The sequence below is a fragment of the Mus musculus genome, chromosome 7 (assembly GCF_000001635.26).
Source record: "Mus musculus strain C57BL/6J chromosome 7, GRCm38.p6 C57BL/6J".
NCBI lineage: Eukaryota > Metazoa > Chordata > Mammalia > Rodentia > Muridae > Mus > Mus musculus.
The window spans coordinates 52,909,513-52,928,541 of record NC_000073.6 but is presented as its reverse complement, the minus strand read 5'-3'; the positions used below and the strand labels follow the sequence as shown (position 1 = coordinate 52,928,541).

General features: G+C 39.8%; 1 long non-coding RNA gene and 1 other non-coding gene across 2 annotated transcripts in view; both read right to left on the bottom strand.

The window, feature by feature from the left end:
• Positions 1-19,029, bottom strand: part of Gm33898 — an 89,404-nt gene that overhangs the window by 48,457 nt on the left and 21,918 nt on the right. The window lies entirely within an intron of this gene.
• On the bottom strand, positions 1,365-1,472 carry Gm22444. The gene has a single exon (XR_003947190.1). It is a non-coding gene; the product is annotated as a U6 spliceosomal RNA (small nuclear RNA).

The following is a 19,029-nucleotide window of genomic DNA, read 5'->3' as shown; positions in this document are numbered from 1 at the left end:
AAACTTTGTCTCTGTAACTCCTTCCAAGGGTGTTTTGTTCCCACTTCTAAGGAGGGGCATAGTGTCCACACTTCAGTCTTCATTTTTCTTGAGTTTCATGTGTTTAGGAAATTGTATCTTATACCTTGGGTATCCTAGGTTTTGGGCTAATATCCACTTATCAGTGAGTACATATTGTGTGAGTTCCTTTGTGAATGTGGTACCTCACTCAGGATGATGCCCTCCAGGTCCATCCATTTGGCTAGGAATTTCATAAATTCATTCTTTTTAATAGCTGAGTAGTACTCCATTGTGTAGATGTACCACATTTTCTGTATCCATTCCTCTGTTGAGGGGCATCTGGGTTCTTTCCAGCTTCTGGCTATTATAAATAAGGCTGCTATGAACATAGTGAAGCATGTGTCCTTCTTACAAGTTGGGGAATCTTCTGGATATATGCCCAGGAGAGGTATTGCTGGATCCTCCAGTAGTACTATGTCCAATTTTCTGAGGAACCCCCAGACGGATTTCCAGAGTGGTTGTACAAGCCTGCAATCCCACCAACAATGGAGGAGTGTTCCTCTTTCTCCACATCCTCGCCAGCATCTGCTGTCACCTGAATTTTTGATCTTAGACATTCTGACTGGTGTGAGGTGGAATCTCAGGGTTGTTTTGATTTGCATTTCCCTGATGATTAAGGATGTTGAACATTTTTTCAGGTGCTTCTCTGCCATTCGGTATTCCTCAGGTGAGAATTCTTTGTTCAGTTCTGAGCCCCGAGCCCCATTTTTTAATGGGGTTATTTGATTTTCTGAAGTCCACCTTCTTGAGTTCTTTATATATGTTGGATATTAGTCCCCTATCTGATTTAGGATAGGTAAAGATCCTTTCCCAATCTGTTGGTGGTCTCTTTGTCTTATTGACGGTGTCTTTTGCCTTGCAGAAACTTTGGAGTTTCATTAGGTCCCATTTGTCAATTCTCGATCTTACAGCACAAGCCATTGTTGTTCTGTTCAGGAATTTTTCCCCTATGCCCATATCTTCAAGGCTTTTCCCCACTTTCTCCTCTATAAGTTTCAGTGTCTATGGTTTTATGTGAAGTTCTTTGATCCATTTAGATTTGACCTTAGAACAAGGAGATAAGTATGGATCAATTCGCACTCTTCTACATGAGAGTATCATTGAGAAGAGTGTTGTTCAGTTTCCACGTGAGTGTTGGCTTTCTGTTATTTTTTTTGTTATTGAAGATCAGCCTTAGTGCATGGTGATCTGATAGGATACATGGGACAATTTCAATATTTTTGAATCTGTTGAGGCCTGTTTTGTGACCTATTATGTGGTCAATTTTGGAGAAGGTACCATGAGGTGCTGAGAAGAAGGTAGATAAAAATATGGAACGCTTCACGAATTTGCGTGTCATCCTTGCGCAGGGGCCATGCTAATCTTCTCTGTATCATTCCAATTTTTAGTATATGTGCTGCGGAAGCGAGCACCATAAACGTTTCATTGTCTACTTCTAACAAAAGATCATTTTAAATTTCCTGGCTTAAGTTTCTTTTTTCTTCTTTTTTAGAAAAATATAAATTCAGTAAGTAAGCCACATTGCTTGTTAATACCACCATATTGCTTTTTCCCCAATTCCTAAGATGCAGAGTGTGACTGTAATTGACCCTTTATAGTTGGAGAAGTGGATTGGTCTGGTATCAAAATTAAAAGAGATGATCTATCATTATGAGTATAAAATAATTAGGAACTGTAGCTAAGCCATACATGTTTTATATTTTATCATTTGGGAGAGAGTTGTGGTTCTTGAAACTCCATCTTGAGATCAAGGTGTCTTTCATAAAAAACATGTAGAATTTTGAATCCCTAATACAAATCAATGATTTTACATGTGCATTAAGCTCAGAGATAAATTTTTGATGTGTCATTATAAATATTTCTGCAGCAAATGCTATTAGGTTTGTGCTGTGTGACATTTCTGGAGGAGGGCTGGTATTCCTTTGTCCTGAACTATGGTGTTAATTACAAATCAATAAAACAATTTTACCCAAGCCCATATTGCTGAACTAGAATCTATGGAGGCTCCTAATATGAGTATGAGTGAGTACTAACAGAAGAGCAACATCTGTGACAGTTCACAGAACCTGTATTCTGGGAATGTGCTGCGCAGTTTGCAGGCAGCTAAATTGAGTACTCTCATTTTTATAACAGCTTTCTGTTAATATAACCTCCAGGAGTGACTGCTGATTCACACAAATTTCTGCTGAGTTTGTGTAACGTCTAATACTTCTCCATTTAGGAGAAAACTTTTCAGTAAGAAAGACAGCTACATAGCAACCCTAAAAGTTGGTGTATAAACTAGATGAAAAAATACATGTAAATAAAATTCTCAATGGTATTTTGAAAAATATGACACATGACAGGAAAATATATGAATAAGTAAATATGTCAAACAGGATAAAAACTTTTTGATGGAGTTGAGGAGTTTAGGGAATGCTTATTACTCACTGTGTACCACAACAGAAGTACACATTGAAGTTATGAACATGATGTTAAGAAATATAAGCCCCCAAAATATATCTAAAATAATTATACTTTTTTCTTTAAAAAAATACTATTTATGGGATGTGTGATTTGTTGAAAGAGTGACAGAATATATAAAAAAAATAAGAGCAGAGGAGAAATAAATATTTTAACTCATATTGTGTGAATGACACATGATGCTTATGTTAGTTAGAGTTACTGAGGTCAGGATCAAATGAGGCAGTATAGCAGAGATCTCAACCTGTGCATCTGAGCTTTATGGTGCATCTAAGATGTAAATGTATCTTTTATTTGCCATATTCAATTGTTGTCTCAGAGGCTTTCTGTTCAGTAAACTTACCTTGCTATATCTGAGCAAGTTGGCTGGGTCAACTCAGCTCTTCTGGCCCAAAGCAGACTAAATCAAACTGAATTTCCATTGGCTTCTGGCTGAAATACTCTTCTGGGCCACAAATTAACTCTGGGAATCTATTCCAATCTTATGGCTCCTTCTCATTCTTAGGCTTATTCTGTCTACTTGTCTTTTTCTCTCTTCCACTTGTCTGTGTAAAACTGCCAACTAAAAGTAATACACACACACACACATTCACACACACACACACACACACACACACACACACACACACACACGCACTCCCTATGCTGCCATCAAGTAGCAGCTATTTCATGTCTGTTATTATTATAGTTGGGTATATCATATCTCTCACTCACTTTGTCAACTCTTTCTCTGATTCATCACTACTTTGTCTTCCCCAAAATTAATAGTCACTTTCAAACAAGTATGCTTCCTTGTACAGACTAACCTTACCTTTTTTGTTAGTGTGTATTAAGGGCAAGTCTATATTCCAGCCAGATCACATAGATCTTGAAGGTCTTGGGCTATGATCCCTTGAGTTCTCTATACTACGAACACTTTCCCAGCAGTCACCCATAAAATTGGAACACATATTTACAGTACAGTCCACAAGAGTTGCAAAATTACAGTTTTGAAGTAACAACAAAAATGATGTTATGGTGGGAGACTCACCACATCATTATGAATTGTATTTAATGGTCACAGCATTGGAAAGGGTGAGAACTACTGAAATATAGGATTGATAGATTGTCACACTTCATATCACCTATTCTTAATTAATTTCATTGTTTTCAGTGTCTGTCCGTGTCCATGTATGTCTGTGTGTAGTGTATGAAAGTAAGGTATGAACTAAGAGCATTTAAAAAATAGTTGTATAATTGATTTTAATCATTCCTGTTTAGTCATGATGATTTAGTCTAGAGTCATTTGTGAGATGTGTTTTGGTCATACTAAAGTACTTTCTGCACAACACATAGAATAATTTCAGTGCAGCTTTCCAATTTGTCCCAACTCACCAAGCTTGCTTTGATGCAAACACCCTATTTTACTGGTAACAGGTGGAGACTCCAGCCATCCATATGGACACAAATGTCTGTTCAACAGTCACATTTTACTGTCATTTCTTCTTCTAGCACTTACACATTTGCCTGTGTCATGTGTGTAAAAATCTATATTTGCTCAAATACAACTGTATTAGAAAATCCAATATATAGATAAAGCCTTATTTGTGTGGATGGAGGGCAATAGTTATAAAATACTCATTCTGCAACCAAAGTTAATGTGTGAGCTGTGCTTACATACTTGTGCCTTAGCATTCTATTTACAAAGCACCTGGGGAATCCCTGTTGTTTAATTACAGGGCATGGAGCTAGGTGTTATTCATTTGTTTTTTCACAGGAAACTCAACATTTAAGGTATCAAAAATCAGTTAATACCCTTTAAATGAGACAAAAGATTTATTAGATAAGTCAACTTTGAGAAAAGCCAGATACTCCCCCCAAGTCCACCCTGCCACTGTTCCACATTCCAAACCTCCTCTCCACTCCCTGTATCCACGAGGATGTCCCCACCACTTACATCCCACCAACCAGACCTCTAAACTCTCTGGATCCTCCACTCTCTTGAGGGTTAGGTGCATCGTATCTGACTCACTTAATCCAGACCCAGCAGTCTTCTACTGTATATATGTTTCAGGCTTCATATCAGCTGGTGTATGGTCAAGTGTTGAGAGAACTTGGGATCCAGGTTAATTGAGACTGCTAGTCCTCCTACAGGTTCGCCCTTCTTAGCTTCTTTCAGCGTTTCTTTAATTCAACTACAGGAGTCAGCAGTTTCTGTCTATTGTTTGGGTGCAAATATCTGCATCTGACTCTTTCAGCTGCTTGATGGTTCTTCTGGAGGGTGGTCATGATAGTTCTCTTTTTGTGAGCACTCCACACCCTCAGTAATATTGTCAGGCCTTGTGACCGCCCCATGAGCTGGATGCCACTTTGGATCTGTTCCTGGGCCTTCTTTTCCTCAGGCACCTCTCCATTTTCATTCCTGCAGTTCTTTCAGATGGGAACAATTATGGGTCAGAGTTTTGACTGTAGGATGGCAACTCTCCCTCACTTGATGTCCTGTCTTCCATTTAATTAAGATACTTTTGGAACCAGAGAACAGGCTGAAATTGTCTTTTAAAATACTATACTGAGAAGAAGTCACACTGGCACACTTGACTTGGTTAGAAGAAATTATTGTATATTTTTAGAAAAAGAAAAAAAGGATCAATTGTATGAAAGAAACAAGAAGAGTTGGAAATACATGAATTAAACAAATCAGGAGACAGTGTAAAAGAAAACCATGTAGAATGTGCGCTCACCAGACTCAGTTACACACCGCCTCCAGGTGGGGAAATCAGCAAGAAGCACTGTTCAATGCCTAGGACCAGTGAGTATATAATAGTGGGCATATAGGAGAAATAGGGTCTCTATGGTCTACAGTAATATGCGAATGGAAAATATAGCTTGATCTGATTCTGAGGAATTTCCAATGTGTTGTATCAAAATAAAAGTAGAACTTTCTGGGTGTGCAATTAGTCTTAATTAGAGACTGTAAAAGTGTCTGAGATTTAAGTAGCTTCATAATTCTTCCTTTTCTGTTTTTCAGTGCTGCTCATTTCTTACTATGTTTCTGTGATTCAGCTCCTCCTCCTCCTCCTCCTCCTCCTCCTCCTCCTCCTCCTCCTCCTCCTTCTTCTTCTTCTTCTTCTTCTTCTTCTTCTTCTTCTTCTTCTTCTTTTCTCCTCCTCCTCCTCCTCCTCCTCCTCCTCCTCTCCAGGATTGCTTTAGATTTTAGGGTATTTTGGGCCTCAATGGGAAATTTAGCATGTTTTTTCCCTAGATCTGTGAAAAATATTATTAGAGAGTTGATGATCAGTGGTGATATAGACCTGATATCCATATGGTGGTTAATGAAGAAACTAGCAATAAAGATGAAATCTGGTCCAGGTATACAATTTCTCCATCTATATTGGAAGGACTTTAAGTCAGCATTACAGACACATACTTGCACACATGTATTTATTGTTGCCATGTTTCAAAGAATCAGGAAAAAGAATGAGCCTGGCTGCCCATCATATGAAGAAAATTTAAATAAAATATGCACATGTACTTAAAAGAATTTTATTAAAATATTTCAGTTAACCTTGAGTCAACCTTGAGCTAGGCCTCACCTGAGAAGAGTATAGTAACTATGGTATCATCAAGATCAAAATGTTCTTTAGACATGTCTTTGAGGGATTGTCAATTGATGTGGGGAGGAACCATGTAACTGTGGCCAATGCCCACCACTCCTTAGGAAGGAAGCCCTGGGTAACTAAGCTTGTGCTTGGGAGCCAGCCAGCCAATACAGTGTTCATGGCTGCAGATGACTGTGTTCATTGTGGCTGCGAGTAGAGTATGCTGGAGTAGATAATTTTGGCCTTGCAAAAAGGCAACCAAGAAATAGGGATGCATCCTCTGGTGGCCATCTCCTTTGCTACTGTTTACGCAAACTCAGGTTCCAGGTCAAGGGAAACATACTTCCCACATTCAGAGTGGAACACTTGCATCTGTAAATCCCATCTGGAAAGTCACTTAACAGATACAACCAGATGCATATGCCTCTTCTTCCCAGGTGATTCTAAATCCAGCCAACATGACAGTAGACAAATCATCACGCCATATTTAACAATCCCTATTTATTGGTTATTATATACCTTTCCTCAACTTTGCTTTGAAAAAAAAAAAGAGTTTTCAGGAAATTCAATAGTCCCAGGAAGCCATTCTCTGTAGCTGCAATTCCTGGCCCAAAGGCAAGAGAACTCTTTTCAAAATAATTCCACAAAGATACGTGCACATATATGTTTATTGCTGCAATGTTTCAAAAAGCCTGGAAATAGAATGGGTCTAGCTGTCAATCATCTGAAGAGCACTGAAATAAAATGTGCCAATATCCATAACAGAATTTTATTAAAATGTCTCAGTTAACTTTGAATCGTAGTCCAACTGAAGGACTGAAGACCAGTGGATAACCATGATTGCTTCAGGCCATGGGAGGCAGATGAGAACTGCTTCATAAAATGCAGAAAATTACAACTAACTTAGAAGATTAGAAGCAGGGCATGAGTACTTACTGGAATTAATTTTTTTTTTGGTCTTTTTGAGACAGGGTTTCTCTGTATAGCCCTGGCTGTCCTGGAACTCACTTTGTAGACCAGGGTGGCCTCAAACTCAGAAATCCACCTGCCTCTGCCTCCTGAGTGCTGGGATTAAAGGTGTTAGATTCCTTACCCTTTGGGAAACTGCATTATGGGCCAAATTTAGAAATGTTTGGAGGGATGAACTGAAAGAGCCTATGATTCTATAAGCACAACTTTATGGGTGATCTAGTGAGATCTCAGAAGACAATGCCAACAGCAGTGTAGACAGTGAAGGCTGGAGACTTTCTCAGCAATTAATTTGAAGTCCTTTTACATTTCATCCTGCAGAGGGAATTTTTTTTCTTCTGCTTTTGATCTATGCCTGGAGGTTTCAAATGTGTTTAAGAAAAAAAAAAGACTGAATAAATCATCTTAATCTTCCTTTCACCTGTCTACATCCATGTCCTTCCTGTGAAGTGTGTCCACAGTGTTCACAGGCACCTCTGCCTAAATCACACAAAATGCAAAGAACAGAATATAGGGCCAGGCTCAGATATTTTCCCAATTTTATTGTATGAAACAACTGGGAAAAGGGATAAGGAGTGAGCCACAGAAGTAAGTCGTCTCCTTTTCCAAAGCAAATGACCAAGATGTTCTACTCTGAATCATCATATATTACAATTATCAAAAAGTGTGATACTTTTGGTAAGTTGATATATCTTGTTATCATATTTAATATCACTAACAATCCATTAAACGAGATTGTTTCCATTATATTTTACTTACTTTATATCTGTTCGTGTATATGTGCACAGGAACTACAACATGTAAAGGTAAAAGGTAAGTCCTTTCTCTCTACCACATGGGTCCTGGAGATGAAACTCGGGTTATCAGGCTTGGCAGCAACTCTTAACTGATGAGCACATTCCTGATGTCCATATTAAATCTTAGAGTTATCAAAACTCTTAGGCTGTGTGCTGGTAGTAGCCACGATGCAAAAATCTCAAATGCCTTCTTCTGCTATGTTCTACATTATACAATACCCTCAGATTTAGGATTTGTAAAAATACTTTCCCAATCTGTTGGTGGCCTTTTGTCTTATTGACAAGTGTCTTTTGCCTTACAGAAGCTTAGCAATTTTATGAGGTCCCATTTTTCAATTCTTGATTTTATAGCACAAGCCATTGCTGTTCTGTTTAGGAATATTTCCCCTGTGCCCTATCTTCAAGGCTTTTCCCCACTTTCCCCTCTATAAATTTCAGTGTCTCTGGTTTTATATGGAGTTCTTTGTTCCACTTAGACTTGAGCTTTGTACAAAAAGATATGAGTGGATCAATTCCCATTCTTCTACATGATAACCTCCAGTTGTGCCAGCACCATTTGTTGAAAATGCTGTCTTTTTTCCCATTGGATAGTTTTACCTCCCTTGTCAAAGACCAAGTGACCATAGATGTGTGGATTCATTTCTGAGACTTCATTTCTATCCCATTGATCTGTCTATCGCTGTACCAGTATCATGCAATTTTTATCACATTTGCTCTGTAGTACAGCTTGAGGTTAGGTACAGAGCTAAACAAAGAATTCTCAACTGAGGAATACCAAAGGGCTGAAAAGCACTTGAAAGAATGTTCAACATCCTTAATCATCAGGGAAATGTAAATCAAAACAACCTTGATATTCCACCTCACACAAGTAAAAATGGCTTAGATCAAAAATCCAGGTGATAGCCAATGCTGGTGAGGATGTGGAGAAAGAGGAACACTCTTCCATTGCTGGTGGGATTGTAAGCCGGTGCAACAACTCTGTAAGTCAGTCTGGCAGTTCCTGAGAAAATTGGACATAGTACAACTGGAAGATCCAGCAATAATTCTCCTGGGCATATACCCAGAATATGTAACAACTGGTAACAAGGACACATGCTCCACTATGTTCATAGCAGCCTTATTTAAAATAGCCAGAAGCTGGAAAGAACCAGGATGTCCCTCAGCAGAGGAATGGATACAGAAAATGTGGTACATTTACACAATGGTGTACTTCTCAGCTATTAAAAAAACATGAATTTATGAAATTCTTAGGCAAATGGATGTATCTGGAGGATATCATCCTTAGTGAGGTAACCCAATCACAAAAGATTCACTTGATGTGCACCCACTCATAAGTGGATATTAGCTCAGAAACTTAGAATACCCAAGATACAATTTGCAAAACAAAAAAAAAATCAAGAAGAAGGAAGACCAACATGTGGATACTTCATTCCTCCTTAGAATAGGGAACAAAATACCCATGGAAGACGTTACAGAGACAATGTTTGGAACTAAGACGAAAGGATGGACCATCCAGAGACTACTCCACCTGGGGATCCATCCCATAATCAGCCACTCAACTCAGACACTATTGCATATGCCAGCAAGATAATGATGAAAGGTCTCTGATATAGCTGTTTCTTGTGAGGCTATGCCAGTGCCTGGCAAATACAGAAGTATATGTTCACAGCCATCTATTGGATGGAACACAGGGCTCCTAATGGAGGAGCTAGAGAAAGTGCTCAAGGAGCTGAAGGGCTCTGCAACCCTATAGGTGGAAAAACAATATGAACTAACCAGTACCCCCAAAGCTCGTGTCTCTAGCTGCATATGTACCAGAAGATGGCCTAGTTGGCCATCAGTGGGAAGAGAGGCCCTTGAGTCTTGCAAATTTTATATGCCCTCTCAGCCAGTCAGCACCTGATAGAATATTGAGGTTACCATGGAGCTGAGTAAACATTCTGTCTCAGTGTTCAGTTGATCTGCTTCAACACAAATGTGATTTTTTTTCTTGTGAAACCCAATAACTCATTTTCTTATCCCTTTATCCAGATCCTGTACCTTTATTTGTATTCCTGTCTCCAGAATCTCAGGTAGGAAAAGGAACTAACATGTTTATTTAATTGAACAGTCCTCCATATTGAGAATGATCAAAATAAGACAGGATTGAGGGGAAAGTACTGAAGGACAAGATGGTGCACTAAATATGGTCTTGGCTTTGATATTTCCTAGGGTTGTAACTTTGAAATGAACATGTACTTACCTACTTGCTGGCAGAGTTTAGGGCTCTCTAGGGAACTGAGTCTTTAGGAGCAGTGTATAGAGAAGGAAACCAAATAGTTTGTGGGACTGTTTCAACTGAAGCAGAGAAAGAACTGGGTATAGACACAAGAGAACTGAGGGCCAAGACGCTCCTCTTCTGTTGACAGCCTCCATAGTTTTCCATAATACTAATTCACAGTTGGGGCTGTTCAACAGTAGAGTTGAGATGAGGAGATTGAATAAGACATCTGGAGCTGTTCAATCAGCAGCTAAAATTGACTAGCATTTGCCAACTGAGCAGATGTACCTTCCTCCTTCATGGTTGCACATTTGTAGTCTCTGAAGCTTTTGGGTAAAAGAAAGTCTCTCCCTCACAGAAGGACAGTTTGTTACAATCAAGGGCACAGGAACAGGGGAGCTCTCCCTGGTGCTGCACACTACGTTATAGATGGGTACTTAACTGATTGAGGAGGTTGTCACCCAGTTTTGGTAAATAGTTTAAAGACAACTACACATCCCTGACCAACAGTACAAACTTCTAATGTGATTAGCTAGAATATGGTGGCAAAAACTTGAGAATAGAGGCATGAGATCCAAGGATAACATGAGAGTCTCTGTCGGACAGTAACTTCAGAAGAGCCATTCTTTTTGTATAAGATCATTACTCAAGAAATAAAATGAAACTAATAAATTTTAAAAATTAGCATTCCCAGTATTAGGAATCTTCTGTCTAAAGACCAGTATGATAGAAGGGTGGATCACAGGGAAGGAAGGAACATAAACTGTTGAGAAGGCAAGGTAGGGACCATTTATAAAAAGATCAGACCACCTTCACCTGGATACAGTGAAGAAAATGAAAAGAAAAAAAATGGGGCAGGGTTGGAAGGGGAGAGAACATAGAGAATGGATTAAAGGAGAGTGTACAATATGCAGGTGTTAACCATGTAACACAGGAATCTCAGCACTGAACACTCAAGGTAACCAAATAATAGCATTCAAAACATACATTTCAAAAAGCACACTAGATACAAATTGCTCAGCACATGGCAGAGAGAGAAGGATTTAATGAACATATAGATCCATAGACTAGGAAGGAACCTGAGGCTGGGACAGGTGTGACTAGGAGGACCAGCATAACAGGAAAAACACCTTTGGTGTTTATGTTTTGTCTCCTGAGTCCTTAAACAGTGATGATACTTGACAGTTATGAAAATGAGCATTCTATGAGTACCCTGTAGTACAAATTATTAGTGTAGTATCTGACTCAAGGGTGAAGTTCCAGCACCCAGGTGGCTGAAGCAGAAGAATTTGTGCTAGTTTATGGTTATTCTAGGATGAATGATGAATTATAGGGCAGTTCTGGCCATGAAGTCAAAATTATAACTGAAAAGAAATAGATTTCTTACTAAGCACATGGGGTTGACAGGTGCCAAAGAGCTGAGATTGTGCTGGGGGCTTTCTTTACTCTGACCTTCAGAGAACACATGAACTGGAGATATCATGGTGACCTAGATTCTCTTTGGGATTGGAAATCAAGCAAAGGCCAATTTCCCAACACCACAGTCCTTTGCTTCACTAGACACAGTATAATCTTCATAACCATAAGGAATTGTAAAGCTACAAAGAAAAGACAGGAATACAATAAGACTCAGTCGCATATCTCTAATTTGTCTGAGTCTCCCCACTCAAGAATTTTGGGTTAGGGCTGCCAGAGCTGCTTTAAGATATTATACTACCTTCTAGCCAATCAGTGCCTGAAGCATCTTGGGGTCCTTATGATGAGAACAATCCTATTTTCTTAGTGGTCTTATTACAAACTTCACAATGTCTGGTAAAGAAAGAAATCTAAACATTTTTTTCATTGAATTTTCCTATATATTTTGAGAAGGCCAGACAGTGTGGAAGCATGAGGAAAATACTGAACTAGAATCTGGTGCCCTAGTGTCAGTTTTGGTCCCGATATATCTGAGCTTATGATTTTGGACAGAGCATTTCCTCTTCCATTAAATGGAAATTCACATCCCTTAGTGGCATAACTGACAGGATGGCCTCTGAGCACACTGAGAGGTAGAATGTTCAGGAGAGCACAGGGTCTGGATGGTCTTTCCTTCCATCAGCACCCATGTAGTTCCTGAGAGGTTTTCCAAAGAGGCAGACCGAGATCTGGGGTGGATACAGGAGCACTCAGAGCCAGATGCCTCAGTGTGACAACCATCCTCCACTCAGAGTCTACATTAGCATTTGAATGTCAGTGCTCTTCAATGACAGTGTTGGAATGTGAGAACTGCATTGGCTGCCACATCTGCCAACCCTCCATGTACAGGGTAGTCCTAGATGACTTGTCTTGATAGGGAGCTGTGTGCTAGTCAAGAATCACAGTATAACCCTCTTGGGCCTGGGGTTTATGGCTAGAGGGAACCTTCAGGACCAAGAAATGGGCCTGTGCCTCATGTCTAGGACACAGAGCAACTGTGTTCCTTGCTCTGGTTCTCCAGACAATCTCTCTATATTAGTGTCAGTGCCAGTACTACATGTGCTAAGATGTTCTACCTAGCACTTGGGGCCATGGAGATACAGGTTTTTAATCCTGCGTTGCAGTGATTGAAGCAGGATTATAGTCACAACCTACATTGCAGAGTGGCACCCTTAAAATTTTAATTGAAAAATAGGCTTAAATCAATGCTTTTTGTTGGTAGTAATTTTCAATGGAGATTGATTCAAGACTTCACAGTGGTATTACTTTACCAATGCATACGTTAATGTAATATAACAATTCCCAGAGAAGCAAAGGATCTCCTTTCCTAACTACTTGGTAACTGTGTGACAAGTGGGAACCTTGTGATACCTAGGCACTCAGACGAACAGAGTCTAGGTAATAAATGACTTTCTCTACTGGAACAGCAAAAGTGGTAAGTCTCAATGCAGTTACAAATAAAAGTCATTTGCATACAATTATATGAGGCAAATTTAAAATCTCAATATCTTGAGGGTAGTGATCCTCAGATATCTTCACCCAACTGCTCATATATCACTTTATATTGCAACAGAAAGCAGGTCAATGATCTATAAAGTTTGTCTTTAGAGTACATTGCACTTCTGCACCAAACACCCTGACCCAAGACAGATATGTACAAGGCTGAGGTCCAAGGTGCTAACTGTCTCCAAAGGTTTATTGCCTACTGATGCTTCTCAGCCTCAGGTTCTGAACTTCTTAAACATCAGGAACTGAGTTTTCCTTCCTTATGGTCATGCAAATGCATAATCCTCCTAGGTCTACACAACCACTCATAGCTATGTAACATCTTCTAGTACTAATTTCAATAAATAGGGTATTGGAAAGCCACCTCCTTAATTAAATACTCCCTCAGAGCTCCTTTGCATTACTTTTTAAAGGGGTACAGACATACCAAGTTCCAACTCTACCACTTTACTACCATAGTAAGATGATCCCAGGGTGAGATTATTCACTAAATTTATTAAGCTGAATCTCCATATGTGGTGTTCTATTCACTCTAATTTCTTTAGGGAGAGAAGTCTCTAATATCTCTCTCACACACACACAATGGTGTGTGTGTGTGTGTGTGTCATCAAGGGGGTGGGTGGGTAGAGATCTGGAATGGCAGTATGCCAGACAAAGGGTTTTGATGTTTCCTAACTTCCTTTTTCTGTCTTAGAACATCCCAGGATATGATGATGTCACTCTTCCTCCCCAAGATTGGTTCCAAATCTTAAATGCTCTAGGGCAGAAAATTGAAATCAATAATTTTCACTGACCTTATTACATGAGCTCAAGGAAAAACCTCTTCAAGATTGCAGCTGACCTGGGAAAATGTGGACAAGAAAAAGCAGCCTTTGTGCTCCATCACAAATTCCTCAAGTGAGAACCTGCATTTTCTACTCCTCTCCTGGGACACTTCCCTTGCTCATCCTACTTTCCCATTGAGGGTTCTCTCCTTTGCTGACAGCTATGGAACTTGAGGATGTCATCTTTTAATCAGATTTCAGGCAGCTCACACACCTTTTTCCTTATAATTCAAAGGCATGACCACCAAAGGTGGTGGTAACCATAAATAAGGAATTTCATTAGTAGTAGACTTAGTTCTTGAGCCTGTGCACACATGGTCCAGGTCATAGTGTAAGAAACAGTGGCTGTGAGTAGGGTAGATCTGAACTGTGAGAGTTTGACTTCCAAATCTCACAAGCAAACAGACACAGGCTTATCTCTGATGGGTGTCCAAACCTATTGAGTTCAATAGAAGAGAGGTAGACCTACCAGATCCTCCCCAGGCAACAGAGGATTGTGGACCATCTGGAGTCAGTGTGGTTAAGCACAATAAAGCTTTTCTCCAAACAGTTCATTGTATGGGATAGACAGAATAAAAACTAGATTGTAGAGCTTTCACCAGAAAATAGCTCTTACAGCCTCAGAAACAGGGGTGCTTTGCTTTTGAGTAAGAGGATGAAGGAGAAGTCTTACCAATACTGACTGGCCCTTATCTTTTTGAAACTGATTATGAAGAGATACAGATGACTCTGAGGAACTCAGGCACTGGGAAGAAGTTTTCTGGACATGACTTTATTGATCTTCAGAAATCTGTGTGCTGAATAGGTACATCATTTCCTGTTTCACAAAGGACAAGGCTTAATTTTGCAGATGTGCTCAGGTACCACAATGTGCATTCTCTGTGATGTACAAATCTTAGAACTGTGTTCTCTTTGTTTTCCACTGGGGGTTTTCAGTACACGGAAGGCATTCTCTTTAGATCATAGTAAATGTCCCCTCATTTCTCCCCTTTCCCAAAACCAAATCTCTCTAGCCAAGGACTCATATCTTCTCCCAGACATGAGCTTCCCAGACTAAGTTTCTTGTCATATTCTTCTCTTAAGCAGAGTTTCTAACAGGACTATGAATCTTTTTTGCATCATGGACTGACCTGAGGATTGAAGCAATTACACAACATCTCTTGGTGCAGCATCTGGCTAGGTGCCTGCAACATACCATCTCCTAGAACTGAGCACACTCCATGTCTCTTCTCATTGCCTAGTGATCACTGAGGTGAAGATGTGCACTCCTGGTAAGTAATATACAAAATTTCTATGGGAAGCAAAGAATCATACTGTAATTGGGAAAGGAAGACGGAGACCACTGTCTTTATTTCCTAGTTTGAAGGTCAGGAATAGGACCAATTTCTTCAAGGTTCTATGGTTCTGTCTGGTGCCTCCTGAGTGCTGAAATGACAGACTTGCACGATGTCATTTTAGCTATGCTCATTGATACCTAATGCTTGCTGAATGTGGCTGTTTAATGGAAGACTGGGGATACTTCTTTCTCCAGGCAAAGGAATGGAGATGGATGTGGGATTTCAGGGTGTGCATTGTCAAACACCAGGAATTTTAAAGCCATGCACACAGAGGCCAAGTTTCCTCAAGGCCTCATGGAGACATTTGAATTTCTCTGCACAGCTTAGTCACTCTGCTTTATTCCTCTAGGCTATATGTGGAAAAACTCCCCAAGGAACAAAAATATCCAAAGCATGCTGCCTATGGTAAAAGATAGAAAATAATCATGGTGGATCTTCATTCTCTACATGGCTGAACAAATATCTCCAGAGCAGTACATGACTGCTCACAGAAAAGCCACAAATGATGACAGTGGATGAATGGGTAGGAAATGCTGCCTCAGGACTTCAGTAAAGAACAGCAGATGGCATGGGATTGGGCTTCATGTCATGCACGAGAGACTGTTGCCCTTCCCAAACTTATTCTCATCTCTTTCTTGACATTGGAACTATTTTAATTATTCATTTTGCATATGTATTTCAGACTATAAATCTAGTTTTTGAGAGGTCTGAAGAGGGAACTGCTAAAGAAATACAAGACAGAATATGAGAACGACCTGGCAGAGAAGGTCAGTGTGAGAAGGAACCTGAAAACAAGAGGATTGTGGGTCAGCTATTCAGTCTCTTCCCAGGACTGTCTTGTGCTGCTTCAGTGGAGTATGTGATTCAATAAAGGAACTCCACATGTACATGTGCACATTCACCAAATACACAGACACACAGACACAGACACAGACACACACACACACACACACACACACACACACGCACAATAGATTTGGATACTAAAAAGACTGAGACCTAGCCATACAGAAAATAGAAACTGAGTAAAGCAGAAGTATGGGTTTCCTACCACACCAGGCTAAGAAGACACACCTGAATAAAAGTATATGTTTTCTTGTCTGGGCTGACAAGATTTTTCATTCAATTTGGAAGTAGTGGCCTAAATTCTTTTCTCTTCCTGCAGAAGAAGAAAGAGGAGGAACTGGCCAAGAAGGCAGCCTTCTGGGAAGACATATGAAACATCCTTGTAACAGCAGGATTGTCCAAATGGGCTTCCTCAACATAAAGAATAAACAGGCTGAGAAAGGAATTAGGTAAACAACACCCTTCACAATAGTCCACAAATAATATAAAACACCGTAGTGTGACTCTAATTAAGCAAGTATGAAGTTCTTATATCTGTATCTGAAGAAAGAAATCAAGAAGATCTCATTAGGTGGAAAGATCTCCAATGCTCATGGACTGGGAGGATTAATATAGTAAAAATGTCCATCTTGCTGAAAGCAATCTACAGATTCAATGCAATCCCTATCAAATTATCCAACTCAATTATTCACAGAATTAGAAAGAGTAATTTGCAAGTTCATCTGGAATAACAAAAAAAAATAGGGTAGCAAAAACTATACTTAACCATAAAAGAACTTTTTGTGGAATCACCACCCCTAACATCAAGCTGTAATGCAGAGCAATTGTAATACAAATTACATGGTACTGGTACAGTGACAGGCTGGTAGATCAATGGAATAGAATTGAAGACCCAGAAATGAACTCAAACACCTATGATCACTTGATCTTTAACAAAGAAGCTAAACAATCCAGTGGACAAAAGACATCATTTTCAACAAATGGTGCCAGATCAATTGGCACTTAGCTTGTAGAAGAATGCAAATTGATCCATTGTTATCTCCTTGTACAAAGCACAAGTCTTTGTACAAAGCACAAGTCCAAGTGGATCAAGGGCCTCCATATAAAGCCAGAGACACTGAAACCAGTAGAAAAGAAAGTTGGGAAGAGCCTTGAGCATGTGGGCACAGCGAACTTTCCGTAACAGAGCACTAATAGCTTATGCTCTAAGATCAAGAATTGACAAATGGGACCTCATAAAATTGCAAAGCTTCTGTAATAGGACAAAACAGCAAGCAACAGATTGGGGAATGATCTTTACCAATCCTACATCTGACAAAGCGCTAATATCCAATATATACAAAGAACTCAAGAAGTTAGACTCTGGAGAAAGAAATTAACCTATTAAAAAAGAGGGATACAGAGCTAAAGAAAGAGTTCTCAACTGAGGAATACCAAGTGGCTGAGAATCACCTAAAGAAATGTTCACCATCCTTAGTTATCAGGGAAATGCAAATAAAAACAACCCTGAGATTCCACCTCATACCAGTAAGAATGATTAAGATAAAAAACTCAGGTGACATCAGATGCTGGCAAGGATCAGGAGAAAGAGGAACACTCCTCCATTGTTGGTGGGATTTTAAGCTTGTACAACCACTCTGGAAATCAGTTTGATAGTTTTTTAGAAAATTGCACATAGTACAGCAATGTGTAATAGTACAGCAATGAGGAACCAGCAATGCCTCATCTGAGCATATACCCAGAAGATGTTCCAACTGATATTAAGAACACATGCACCAGTATGTTCATAGCAGCCTTATTTATAATAGCCAAAAGCTGGAAAGAACCCATATATCTTTCAGCAGAGGAATGGATACAGAAAATGCTGTACATTTACACAATGGAGTACTACTCACCTATTAAAAACAAGGAATTTTTTAAATTCTCAGGCAAATGGATGGATCTGGAGGATATCATCCTCAGTGAAGTAACCCAATGACAAAAGAACACACATGATATGCACTTGGATAATGGATATTAGCCCCGGAACTCGGGATACCCAAGATACAATTTACAAACCACATGAAACTCAGAAGAAGGAAGACCAAAGTGTGAATACTTTGATCCTTCTTAGAAGGGGTAATAAAATACCCATGCAAGCAGTTAGACAAAATGTGCAGCACAGACTGAAGGAATCATCCTCCTTAGACTGCCCCAACTGGGATCCAACCCATATACAATCACCAAATCCAGACATTATCATGGATGCCAAAATGGGCGTGTTGACAGGAGCCTGACATAGCTGTCTCCTGAGAGGCTCTGCCAATGTCCATCAAATATGGAAGTGGATGCTCACAGCCATCCATTGGACTGAGCATAGTGTCCCCAGTGGAGGAACCAGAGAAAGGACCCAAGTTGCTGAAGGGGTTTGCAGCCTCATAGAAGGAATCACAATATGAACCAGTTCCTCCAGAGCTCCCAAGGACTAAACAACCAACCAAACAATACATATAGCGAGACCCATGGCTGCTGCTGCATATGTAGCAGAGGCATCAGTGGAAGGAGAGGCCCTTGGCCCTATGAAGGCCAAATTCCCCATTGTAGGGGAATGCCAGGGTCAGGAAGCTGGAGTGGGTTGGTTGGTGAACAGGTGGAGTGAATAGAGGGTTTTCATAGGGGAAACCTAGAAAGTGGATAACATTTGATATGTAAATAAAGAAAATATCTAATAAAAAAGCTGAATCACTACCTGTGGTGCTCTATTCACTCATTTCTTTAGGGAGCGAGGTCTGTGAATCTGACAAACACACACAAATGCACACTGCAAACATACTGTGTGTGTGTGTGTGTGTGTGTGTGCAAGAGAGCTGGAATGGCATATGCCAGACAAAGCATTTTGATGTTTCCTGTCTTCTCTTTTCAGTCTTAGAACATCCCCAGTCATGAATAATGTCG